Source organism: Podarcis raffonei, chromosome 10 (genome assembly GCF_027172205.1).
Source record: "Podarcis raffonei isolate rPodRaf1 chromosome 10, rPodRaf1.pri, whole genome shotgun sequence".
In the NCBI taxonomy this organism is placed as follows: domain Eukaryota; kingdom Metazoa; phylum Chordata; class Lepidosauria; order Squamata; family Lacertidae; genus Podarcis; species Podarcis raffonei.
In genome coordinates this window covers 23,101,909-23,115,546 of record NC_070611.1, presented here as the reverse complement: position 1 = coordinate 23,115,546, position 13,638 = coordinate 23,101,909, and the positions used below count along the sequence as shown (strand labels likewise).

The 13,638-nt window shown below is 44.5% G+C and overlaps 1 protein-coding gene across 1 annotated transcript in view; it reads left to right on the top strand.

Annotated features, from left to right (window-relative positions):
- Positions 1 to 298: 298 nt before the first annotated feature.
- The window catches only part of MET (MET proto-oncogene, receptor tyrosine kinase), a 97,191-nt gene continuing 83,851 nt past the window's right edge, over positions 299 to 13,638 (top strand). The window contains exon 1 of the mRNA XM_053405906.1: positions 299 to 628. The gene's annotated coding sequence lies outside the window, so the exon portion shown is untranslated. The remainder of the gene's footprint in view (positions 629 to 13,638) is intronic.

Below are 13,638 nucleotides of genomic sequence, written 5' to 3'. Positions count from 1 at the left end.
AAGCCCTCCTTCCTCTCCTGGCTTGAGAAGGAAAGGCTCGGGGAGGAAACCACCTGAGGCCTGGCAGTGGGTGGGTGGGTGGTGTGCTTGGGAGGGCTGAGGTGAAGGAGCGGGGCGGAATTGGCGGGAACGGACCCTGAGGCGCGTCGAGCTGCTCTACCGAGGCCTCTCCGCGCGCCAAGAGAAAGAACTCGCCACACGTTGTAGCGTAGTCGCTACTGAGCCAGCGAGGCGCGCTTTGCCTTTCTGTGGCAGCGAGCGCCCGCCCCGCTCCGGCTCCACTGGTGAGTCAGCGGCAGGTCAGGAGTATCGCGCGGGAAGGGAGGGGCGCGAGAGGCAGTGGCGGCGCGGATTTGCCGCTGGGAGCCGCCACCAGAGCGGGCGAGCGAGCGAGAGGGAGGCTCGGGCGAGCCCCGTCGGCGAGCGCCAGAGGTTGACTTTGAGGCAGCGCCGGCGGCCTCGCCGCCCTCTCATTTCCCTCCAGGTGGCTCAGGGAAGAGAAAGGAAAAGGGACGCTTGGCGGGGCGGCTCCTGGTGCGCCCGGTGGGACCGTCGGTGGCGGCATCCAGATGTGAGGCAACTCGCCGGCGGCGGAACAGCTGCGCCCTCCCCGCCTTCCGCGAGCAAGGTACGGCCAAAACTACAGGAGAGCCCCGCAGGTTGCAGCGGGGAAGGGGGGGGGAGAACGGCGGCTGCGTCGGAGCGGGGACACTTGCTTCGGAGCGTGGCACAGCCCGACCCCGGGCGCCTTTTCTTCAGGACCAGGTCCCGCTCCGTCGTGAGCGTTGTGTTTTGAGCGCGCTTTGGGCAGCAGGTCCGATCCTGTCTCGCTCCAATCGGGGATTGATTTCGGACCAGGGAGTTATTGATATGGTTCAGTCTGGACGCCTGGGAAAGTCCTGAGAGGTTGGCGCAGATGCGGACGGCCTTTCCTTGCCCCCACCCCCGCCATGAATCTGGATCCTAGGAGCCAACTCCTAGGGGTCGAGGTCTCTTCCCCCCCTAAAATATTTGAGGGGTCGCCTCCCCCCAAAGTTGATAGGCATCGCCATTCCAATGATGTGCGTGCACTAGCTCATGTGATCGATTATGTGGGGCGGGGCTCACCTCCCCCCCCCTCAATATTTTATTCAAGTTGGCACCCCTGATCCGGATTGAGGGGTCTTCCAGCCTCTCTCCTCCCCGCCGCAAAGGATGTGACATTTCAGGGGGGAGGCTTGCTTGGCGCCTCGTTTTGCAGTTCAGCCCCACGTATCTCTTACTCGGGAGGAAATCCCGTTTAACTTTATCACGAGGCTGATTCTCAGGTAAGTAAAAGAGGGTATATATAGGATCAGCCGGGGAGGCATTCCAGCAGATTCGAGTTGTGACGGCGGCGCGATTTAAGGCGATTGCACTTCCTCGTAGCGATCGCTGATCCAGAGTAAGCGGTGGCTGGCGAGTGGCTGCTTGATAATAATCGTCGAGGAAATGAGTAGCTGGAATGTTTCTTTGGCTGCCGCTGCTCTTGGAGATCAGCCTGGACTTGGCAGGGCTCAGCCCCCCAGACCTGCGCGCGCTGCCAGAGCTCATTCCGAGAGCATGTGCAGTGAAAGAGATGAGAAGGCTTTTAAGCATGTGCAAGGTGCTTTGCCTCTTCGCCGAGGAAGCCAGCAGGAGTGCCAACTTGAATTAAAAAAATCGGGGGGGGGGAGCCCCGCCCCACATTTTCGATCACATGGTGCGGAGCGCGCACACTATTTGAATGGCAATGCCTATCAGCTTTGGGGGGCCCGCCCCTCAAATATCTTATGGGGAGGGGGGCAAAGGTCCCTAGGCGGTGACTCCTCTGGCAGCCAGCTCGGGTGCATTTGAGATGGTCAGAAGCGCCACGTGATATGCAGGTAGGGGTTTTCCTCCCCAGAATGACCCGGTATGCACCCGTGGGACTTGCATTTTCCTCCTGGCAAGGGATTCATGGTTTAGCCCCCCACGCGTATGGGATTTAGGGGGGAAGAGCTTCCAACAGGCACCTATTTCTTAAAATCGATGCTATCCCTGTTGCTTGGATCCCTGTTGCTTCGCTCAGGATGGCCTGAGATCTATTCGGGTCTGGTGCGGTGATTTGATTCCTAGTTGGGCTGGAGCGCAAGGGAATCTGCGCTTTCTAGAGAGAGAGTGGGTGGGTGGGAAGAATCGCTGAGCTCACTGGAAGGAGCTGAGAGTAAGCCAAAACCTTTCCTCGCTGCGAGGTGATTGAAAGGAGATCCTGGATGATTCAGGGGTGACTCGTTCCTTAAAGCGGAGGGGGGCAGAAAGAAGCGAAGTGCCTGGAGGAGGCAGCTTGCAACGCGGCTTGCTTACAAAGAAGTTTTTGAGCCACCCGCAATCTGACTCAGAGCAGAGCCGCTGGATAAGGAAGCTCACGGAGAGTCCTCGAGGCAAGGTGAAGGAGAGGCTCGCTTCCCTGCACGCCTGTTCCGGCAGCCTTGCCCGGAGGGAGCGATTTCTTCAGCCTAACTACAGGTGGATAGTGCATCTGTTCACAGCCCGCCTAACTACCGAAGTTCCTCACTTCACCCTGAACTTGTAACTGGCGGTAGGCGGGCTGTCCTGCTGTGAATGTGGCCAGCGGTGGTGGTTAGTTGAGCCTGGTAGGGCAAGCCCAATAGCAAGTGGAGCCAGAATCAGTTGGTTGAGCATGAGGCTGTTAATCTCTGGGTTGTGGGTTCGAGCCCCAAGTTGGGCAAAAAGATTCCTGCATTGCAAGGTCGACCTTGTAGTCCCTTCAAAATCTTTGGGTCTAATCTTGTCCCCATCCTCCCTGTTGCTGACTTCTACAAGGGCAATTCTGTGGCTAAGGAGGAGGAAGTTTGCTGGGTGGTGCCAACTCCTGGACTGGTTGCAAGTAAGTAAGGAAGCAGGCAGGTGGGATGCACCACCCATCGCTGGTGGTAGGTATAATGCCAGCAGTGGATTGGTTTGAAAACAAATAAATCACCCTTTCTTCGAAGGGCTTTATTCCTTTTCCCCGCCCCACCCCCATTTTTGGTATTTGCACTGGGAGGCTTAATGGGAGCCAGTTTGACTGTTATAATTTTGAGGAAGCGTGACCTGCCCATGGGACTCTGAATCAAAAAGTGCAGATAACAAAAAAAAATAAATAAATCCTGTGGGTCTATTTTGGAATAGTATGTTGTCTGAGATGTGGCTTGCAGCCATCATTTTTGCATTTCCAAACTATCTTAATCAAAGTTACTTTTTAAGTGATGACCCGAAATACTTATGCAAAGAAACTTGGGACACAGGCAATGGCATGGCAAGAAATAATATATGAATGCATTCCATCCCATTCTCTTGTGGACCCTATTCCATTCTTTTGAGGGTGGGCTTCTTGTTCTAATACATGTTGCAATGTGTGCGTGCACACTTGTTTTTATGGTCCAAAAAGACAATATTAGCCAAGACTATGTCATTTACATCACATATTAAAGCATGCTACTGGAATTCATCATTGGGTTCCAGATGTTGTTGCAATGCAACTCTGATCAGCCCCAGCCAGCATGACCAATATTATTTATTTATTTATTTATTCATCCATTACCCACCCTAAGGTCTCAATGGTTGGGGTTTATAGCAGTTGTAGTCCAGCAACATCTAAAGGGATATATCCCTCTGGTGTAAACGTAAAGTGATCCATTAATAACTTATAGTGCAAGCCTATACATTTCTACTCAGAAGTAAGCCCCATTGAGTTCAATAGTATCAGCAAAGTGTCCTTAGAGCTGCAGCCTTAAATTAAAGATGCTATACTACGTTGGCTAGTAGAGTAGTGTTACAAAGACATTTTTAAAGAGTAAGACTTGGGTTTATAATCTGTACTAATCAAAAGAGATCAAGGAAATAATAGTAGTTGCATAGTCAATGCTTTAGACCCTTAATACTTTTTTGGGAGGGGGGAATTAAGTTCTGTTGAAATCAGTGCTTCCAATCAGTGCTAATAAATGTGTTAGAACTATACATCTGGGGATAGTGGGGGCAGGTGGGAACACAAAATACTGCTCAATTCAAAGTTTAGAAGTGACCAAATTGTTTGCGTACAGCTGTTTGTAATGAATCTGGATATTGCACACTGCTTGTGCATCATGTGACTTGAGTTGATGCTTTGTGATCCCAGTGTGTGAAGGTGGATGGTATGCATGGTTTATGTATAGCATGCTTCAGCAGGTATGTGCAAGTGGTTGCCTGGCCTCCCCTCGTTCTAGTAAACTGATAGGGTGACGTATTTTGAGTAATTTTGCAAGAGAAGCTAAGAAAGGGATAAGGAAGCTATGACTCTCAATAGGTTGCTGGACTCAAGCTCCCATCATCTCATTCCTGACCATTGGAGTCCAGCAACATCAGGAGTGCCCCAGGGTCTCCATCCTTGATAGTACGGACCTGTGCTTCTGGTGTAGAAGTGTGTTTTCTACAAATTTAGGACTGGAGTTTGTTTTTGTGGTGTGAACTTTGCTGATGAGGATTACATTAATGGCTCCAGTAGAATGGGTCACAGATAGTGTCTTGAATTAACCCCTCCAGATAAGAAAGAGATAGCTTGCCCTGGATCTTGTGACAGACTTGGGGATTCATAGTTAGCCACCCTGGACCAGAGGGATTCCCAAACTGGAGCCCTCCAAATGCAGCAGCATAGCTAGCTGCTCAGGTGCCCCGGGGCGGCACTCATGCCCATTTTGGGCAGCAACCCCTTCTGATGCTATCATAACTAGTCTTGGTGCAGAATGATGGGGAATCTTTTGATATTGCTACATGCACTGTAGATGGAGCAAAGTCATGTTGCAGCATGAGTGGGCATACATCAAAACAAAAATGGAGCAGCCTTAGCTAAACCGCTCTTCATCTTCACCCTTCTTTTGAGCTATTCCATCCTACAAAGCATGCAATGTGGTGGCATTAAAAAAAAAGAAGTGTTGGCCTATATTTCTTTAACACTACAGTGGTACCTCGGGTTACCGTACATACGCTTCAGGTTACATACACTTCAGGTTACACACTCCGCTAACTCAAAAATAGTGCTTCAGGTTAAGAACTTTGCTTCAGGATAAGAACAGAAATCGGGCTCTGGCGGTGCAGCAGCAGCAGGAGGCCCCATTAGCTAAAGTGGTGCTTCAGGTTAAGAACAGTTTCAGGTTAAGAACAGACCTCCGGAACGAATTAAGTACTTAACCTGAGGTACCACTGTATTACAAATTTAATAATGTAAAAACATGCTGGCAATAATATAGCTCTTTTGAACCTTTGAAAATACTATGTATTTACTGTTACGACACTGATGTTTGTTTTAAATAGATCAGAGATCATTGACTGCATTGTCACCATGCAGTGTAAATTGTATTCTAGTCACCACTTAGTGCGGATCTACGTAAGGACTCAGTGGCCTGAATGTTCAACAAGTAGTTGGCTCTCTGCTCACCAGGCATTCAGCAAGACAACAGAGCAAAGAATGCACTGTGCTAAATAATCTGCCATTCCTTACAATGGACTGCTAATACTGGATCATATGGGAGAATTAAAAGCACCTTGTTCATGGTTAATGTCACCTGTATATATTCTGTAGAGCTTGAGGGATGTGGGATTCCTTTATATCCTTTATATCTCACCATGCATTTTTTTTTTAAATCACATTTTAAATTGCTTCTGATTTCACTCTTGTAAAATTATCTACCAGTTAATCTTTATCTATGAGGATAGCACAACATTCATTTGTGCCTTAGTGGGCTGATTACTGCCATCGCTGGTGAGGATTTGGGGGAAGGACATGTTGGGGGTGACAGGGGTGAGATGGCTTTGTAGCTATGTATGAGAATAATGTACTAGCAGAAGAGCAGGTTGGAAAACTGTAAACCCCATTAGATCAGGCTCATGAAGCCTGCAATTCTTGCTTACTAGGAACAATGCCCCATTTAGCATAGCAAAACTTATTTGCAAGTACACTTGCCTAGGATTGTTCTCTTAGTGTCCCATGATCGTTTATAGTATGCCTTTGGCAAGAGGATGACACAACTCTTTGTCAAAGAGAAAATTAGGAGAGGTGTTGTATCTAACATTGCATTAAATTCAATGACATACTGACAACTGCATTTCATCGCAGTTGTTTCCATAAATCTGACAGACTGCCAGAAGACTTGTTTAGTTGCATCTTTTGGCCTTAAAGTGCCAAGATGTGCAGTTATGCTCCTATTGTTCTCTTTCCAACTTTGAGAAGGAACATTATGGAGGCCAGTAGCGAGTTTTTGCTGTTTATCTACCGGCTTGGGTTCAAATGCTAGCTTCTCTTAGACTAGTCAACGAGAGCCTAATTACTTATCTGGGTTATTTGTCCAATGTGACTAGTTTTAAAGGAGGGTGCATTTGAGCAATAGGGAGGGTGGCAGACCCAGTTCCCACCCATTCCCAAGCCATGGTAATCTCTCTATATAACTCTCTGGGTTGGCAACATGAGGGGCCAATTGTACTTGACAAGGAGGTTGGGTTTGCCTCAGAACCTCCTGTTATTGATTTCCACTGTACATAATTCATATCTGCAACAGTCTTGTGTATCATCTTGTTTCTACTGTAAATAGAGACAAGAGTCAGAACACAGTTCATGCCTTTTGTAATTGATTTCATTCTGGCACTATTGGATGCGAATGACAAACTGAATCCAGGCACTCACCTGCCTTTCAGAGGTGAATGGCCCAGACACAATGAAATTTGCTGATCACTGAGGATTTGGTTCCATAAGCACAATCTCCCTTTAATGCTATCTTTAGGTGGGCATTTTGACCAGGTTCACCTGGCTCTAACTAGTGTTTCTACCTCAAGATTTGGCAACCATAATCCATGCTCTACTTGATAACTTTAATGTTCATGTAAGGCATACACCCCCAAACTCGGCCCTCCATATGTTTTGGGACTACAATTCCCATCATCCCTGACCACTGGTCCTGTTATCTAGGGATGATGGGAGTTGTAGTCCAAAAACATCTGGAGGGGCAAGTTTGGGGGTGCCTGATGTAAGGCTTCCCTTGGAAAGTACAGTGGAATCTCGGGTTACAGATGCTTCAGGTTACAGACTCCACTAACACAGAAATAGTACCTCGGGTTAAGAACTTTGCTTCAGGATGAGAACAGAAATTGGGCAGTGGCGTGGTGGCAGCAGGAGGCCCCATTAGCTAAAGTGGTACCTCAGGTTAAGAACAGTTTCAGGTTAAGAACAGACCTTCACAATGAATTAAGTTCTTAACCCGAGGTACCACTGTATTCAGAAGCTGCAGCTAGTACTGCATATGGATCTCCATGTTTTTGAATTGGGAGAACCACAGTTATCTTACAAGTGCTGCACAGGATTCCTATTGGCTTCTTCTGGGCACATTTCAAAGTTATAATGCTTCACTCTTTAAATTCAGATGTTTCTGAACTACAGCTGACTGCTGGCCATACTTGCTTGGGCTGATGGGAGTTGCAGTTCAGCAACATCTGGAGGGCCAAAGATTCCCTACTTCTGCCTTAAAACCTTCTGTTTGGCTCCAGTGTACCATGGGAAATAGCTCTTGCTTTATAATTGGCACTGTGACAGGTATTTGGTCACCCTTCAGTTCTGTGAAATAAGCTATGTATATATTAATTTGCACGTTGTGGGACCACTTTGGTTTTAACAAGAAAACAAAAATTGTAGTATTGTGTCAACTATATGTAGTGTGTCTTCATATCTGCAAATAAGAATAACCTCTCATTCAAAGCGAGGCTTTCCATTGTGTCTGGATCTTTCTCCTAAACAGCACTAGTCCCCCCCCCTTTCCATTGGCAATTATTTTAAAAGTATTTATAATTCATACATAACAGCTGACACAAGCATGTTAGCAGAAACGCTTTTAAAATCAATTTCTTCACCCAGGGGAAATGTTGTGTAGATGACACTTTAAAGACAAGAATAATTAAGTGACCTTTCTCTTACGCCCCCTCCCCCACACCAATTTAAGCACAAATCTGGTCTCCTCTGAGCTCTTGGAAAATCCAAGAACATTCATTACTATGAGAATCTTTAACCTTGTTGTGTGTTGTTTCATATACCTTTTAGGAAATCAAATCAGCATTACAATGTAATTTCCACAGCCATCCCAACAAAGAGCATTGTGCTAACTTGTTCCTTTCAGTGTTAACAAATCTTTGGAATTGTCAAGCTATTTGCCTCCAGGAAGGCAGTGTGTTATATAGGGTAATGATTGTTGTAGGACCAAATTTCTATGGTCCACATGAAATTAATTGGGTGTGGGATATAGTCACAGAAGGACTGGGTTTCTTTCATTGGGTTGTCCATTTGACTATGCTGGTGGTCGCAAAAAAAAAAGTGAGCTAAAGTATGGAATGGAGCAAGTGGTATTATGATGGTTCAGTTGTTTAGAGCGTGGTGCTACTAACTCCAAGGTTGCAGGTTTGATCCCCGAATGGGACAGCTTCATATTCAGGTTGGACAAGATGATCCTCAGGATCTATGATACTATGATATTTGTATGTCACCAGTGTCAAAGCTTAGCTTTTTCTTTTCATGTTTTAAAGAAATGAGAAGTATTCTGGTGAGGTGATGTTAAGATATTGATATCTACATTTTAAAGTAGTGTATAACTGGCCACAGGGTTACAAATTACTTCTGTGTAAATATATGTTCTTCTACCACAAGTCCTCTTCAACAAAGAGCTCATTGTGGAATGGCCTGCTGATGTCCTGTATTTTGAATAACCGTTTGTGCTATTCAGAAGTCAGTCTTGTATCCTGTGCACTAATGAATGGGATCTAAGGATACAATCTATAGGAATGTGTCCAAACAGTTTCTTATTGATAGTGGTGGTACTCTCCCTGTTTTGGGGCAAGTAGCAGGGAAAGTTGCCACCACCCACATGGATTTCCCAGGAGACTTCCTCAGCATATTCTTGCTATAGAAAAGGGGTTATATCAATGCCTGAAGAACTACCAGTCTTCTCTAACAGAATGGATAGAAGAATGACTCAAAGCAGGAAAATGTCATGGAATGGTGGCCCATGCAAGAGTTAGAGAAGTCTTCCCCAAACTACTGTTTTCCAGTTGTCTGATCCAAAACATTTTGGAGGGCACTCAATAGGTTGAGTTAGAGTGATCGTGGAGAATGGGACATAAGACAGGGAGTAAAGAGCTAATTATTTTTTTTAAGGCAATCATTTCTTCTAGTTCAGGATATTAAAGCTATTTTTTTACTTACCAAATGGATACTTTTTCCAGCTCTGCTATCAATGACAATATTTACTGGTATTTAAATTATGGTGTTCAAGATTCTGGATTAGGAGATCTCTCCACCTCTGCTGACTTTGAATTATGCACTTGAGTAAAGATCCTCCTGCTCTCTGTGAATCAGTATATGTTGGTAGCAGGCTGCTTTAAGGAATGTTAAGGAAAGTCTGAACTTGGTGGGCCTATTGAACATTTTAGCCAGTGACCTCTAAGGAGACAGGACCCTGGAAATTCGCATCCTAAAATTTGGCTGTAATACCAACTAGGAGTGTGAAATATGTTTTTCCAGCTTTGGCTTGTACCCTTGGCTGTGAAAGTCTTAGAAAATTGTTCTTCCCATGCAAATCTGTAATATAAATATGTTTTGTGTGTTTATGCTTATTGAATTTTAGCTCTCACAAAGCACAAAAAATATGAAGAAGTGTTCTTTTTGATTTTCACAATTTTCATATTGTATATTAGTCCCACCAACATTTCTATGGTTGCTTTATACTTCTTTGCACTGTCTTTTCTTTCTCCTCATTAAAGTTTCACCTTATATGCACCAAACTTTTGTGTTCATCCTGTGTTCATCCTTTACATGAATATTAACCCCATTTAAGCAGCATAAAGTGCCCCAGAAACATTTTTCTTTCAGATAAGTTGATCCAGACCTATAAATTTTAAGAATTAAGCTTAGCAACTAGATACGTGACATTTATTGAAATTCATTCTTTGCCATTGAGCTCATTGCTTTTAGAAATATTGAGAATAGTACGGAATTGCAAATGCAATTTGATTAAATCTGCAGTTGTTACTCTTTGCCTTCTGAAAATTGATTTCCCTCCCCTGAGCTCCAGTTGACTGCTGATTAAGAGCTCTGCACTGAGTTGAATAGGTTACATTTGTTTGTTTTCCCCCCTTTGTGCAAGTTTTAACTGGCCATGAAATGCAATTAAAACCTTAATATAATCCTGCCTCTGCTGTAATGTGTAAGTTTACTTAGAAATAGCTGTTTTGTGTCTGAAAACTGGATGACACATCTTTATGTTCCATTGTAGGAAGACAAATACCTTCTTATTGTAGATGTTTCCTGTTTTTGTGTGTGTGCTGTGGCTGAACAAGCCTTCCTTCCCATGTGGACTTTTGTTAAAATTTCTTAATCTCAAAATGGTTAAACTGAATATTTAGCTGCCACATGCAACATGGCATGTTCTGGCAAAGGGGAGCCTGACTGACATTACATATTAGATTCATTTCTTGGAGTCTTGTGGCTTCTCTTTAACTCTGGATTTGTGACTTGCTGAGTCTCACAGTGAAGTTTCCCTTGTGTGTTCATATGAATTCCTAGTTCCTACATCTCTTCCTGCCACACACCCTTTATTTTGGACAATCTGCCTACTCACTCTTCTCTGCACTGCTTAGTGAATCTAAAAACCTCAAATCCTAGCATGGCAAGAGTCACTCCACCATAAGTGGCATCCAGCCAGGGGTTTACTTTGTTCTTTCCATTCTCCTCCATGACATCAGGGCCTTCAGGCAAGCAGAGTGGCCACAGGAAGGGAGATGCAAGTCAGCTGGTCCAGGGCTCCCTCAAACCTGGCAGCACCTCTGGCCACAGTGCAGTGATGTCATGATTCCTCAGCTTGGAGCACATCTGAAAATAAATCCCATTGGTTATAATAGAACTTAAGTTAGAATCATAGAGTTGGAATAGACCACAAGGGCCATCGAGTCCAACCCCCTGCCGAGCAGGAAACACCATCAGAGCACTCCTGACATATGGTTGTCAAGCCTCTGCTTAAAGACCTCCAAAGAAGGAGACTCCACCACACTCCTTGGCAGCAAATTCCACTGTCGAACAGCTCTTACTGTCAGGAAGTTCTTCCTAATGTTTAGGTGGAATCTTCTTTCTTGTAGTTTGGATCCATTGCTCCGTGTCCGCTTCTCTGGAGCAGCAGAAAACAACCTTTCTCCCTCCTCTATATGACATCCTTTTATATATTTGAACATGGCTATCATATCACCCCTTAACCTCCTCTTCTCCAGGCTAAACATGCCCAGCTCCCTTAGCCGTTCCTCATAAGGCATCGTTTCCAGGCCTTTGACCATTTTGGTTGCCCTCCTCTGGACACGTTCCAGTTTGTCAGTGTCCTTCTTGAACTGTGGTGCCCAGAACTGGACACAGTACTCCAGGTGAGGTCTGACCAGAGCAGAATACAGTGGCACTATTACTTCCCTTGATCTAGATGCTATACTCCTATTGATGCAGCCCAGAATTGCATTGGCTTTTTTAGCTGCCGCGTCACACTGTTGGCTCATGTCAAGTTTGTGGTCAACCAAGACTCCTAGATCCTTTTCACATGTACTGCTCTCAAGCCAGGTGTCACCCATCTTGTATTTGTGCCTCTCTTTTTTTTTTGCCCAAGTGCAATACTTTACATTTCTCCCTGTTAAAGTTCATCTTGTTTGTTTTGGCCCAGTTCTCTAATCTGTCAAGGTTGTTTTGAAGTGTGATCCTGTCCTCTGGGGTGTTAGCCACCCCTCCCAGTTTGGTGTCATCTGCAAATTTGATCAGGATGCCCTTGAGTCCATCATCCAAGTCGTTGATAAAGATGTTGAATAAGACCGGGCCCAAGACAGAACCCTGTGGCACCCCACTAGTCACTCTTCTCCAGGATGAAGAGGAACCATTGATGAGTACCCTTTGGGTATACTTAGAATTATACCCCAAGAGCTGACCTACCTGGAGACAAACCCTGTGATAGCTGGGGTTTTTAGGGGGTGGGAGATGTGTACACAGTTATGTTTGAAGGGTAGCTAATGAATTTAGTGTGCTGCAAGTGCAAAGACTGGACAGCCAATACTGCTGTTTGATCTTTGGCAATTGCTTGTGGCACAATTCAGGGACAACATACCGGTAAATGCTTTTTCTTTCACAGAAACAAATGTCACACATAAAACCAGCCCTGATATTTTTATTTGGAATTCCCATACTGGTAACAAAAAATGGAAGAATTTGCCCAAACAAGCCTTTGTCTTTGAATCATTTTCAAAACATTTTTTCGTAGAAGTCTTCAGGTATGTTGTAATTCAGAATTTCCCCCAGGAAGGTACATTCTGTCCTAAGGAAGGAGTTAAAATAAAATATTTAAGTGAGTAATTCTTAATCAGATGGGTATTCAAATCTAAGAAAGAGATTCGAAAGTGCTGGCAATTAACTGGATCTGTTTCCTGATCCCATTCATGTAACCTAGGCAAGAAACAGAAGCTGATGAACTTGCTTTTAACATTTGATTTTACCCTTATTTTTAAGAAACGTTTTACATTCCGATTAAACAGTATTAAACAATCTTGAATAAATAAATAGCTGCCAAATTCACAATCAATTTTATGATTATTCACAACTGACCATTTCACATAACTATCAACTAACAACAAATAATGAGTTCACTTCTTGCTGTCTTCTGGAATGTGTTTTTTGCCTTGTAGTGCTAGCTGCAGAAAATCTGGTTAGAAATTCTTGAGTAGGTCATTTGTTGTTCCTGATAAAATGCTGATAAATATCTTCCAGCTGGTCTAGAATTTATTGGACCTTTGGCAAACCTGCAAAGCCCTGCGTGTTCACTGAAGTAATGTGTTCCCTTTGTTTAGGACTTTTAAAATTAAAAATAAATAAATTATATAGACGCGTGGTAACATTTAGTAATGCTCTGAGATGATTTGCGGTTATTAGACATGTTAATATATTATACCCAAGATACTGGGTGTTTTAAAGTTGAGAAGCAATGGCTTGTGTATAGATATTCTGCAGGCAGATGGCTTGTTCAGTTTTTGTCACTTTGGCAGCAAGGAGATTGTAACTTGATTTCACCAACTTTTCCTAGATTTATGAATTCCTTCCTGACTTCTTGGAATGGTTCATGGAGCAAATAAAGGCATGTCCCAATAAAAGCATATGTGACCCTAATGAAAGAGGCCTTGGACATTATTTTGAAAATTAAAAGCTTTTATGCATGTGCTTTTTTATTTGTTTTTAAAGTTTACTGTTTTTAGGGCTTGACCTAGTGTTAGGGGTAGACCCAGTTTCATGGCTGGTGCATAGCTTTAGTGGAAGTCTGGAGACAGTCAGCCTTTCCATTCTGTACTTTAGTGGTTCCCAAGGAGGCAGGGGAGGAGAACGAGCGAAAGCAGGAACTGGTGTTTGAATGGTCATAGAATTGTAGAGCTGGAAGGCAACCTGAGGATCATCTAGTCCAACCCCCTGCAATGCAGGAATATGCAGCTGTCCCGTACAGTGATCAAACCTGTAACCATGGTGTTATCAGCACCAAGCTCTAACCAACTGAGCTATCTATGCAACAATACTTTTTAAAG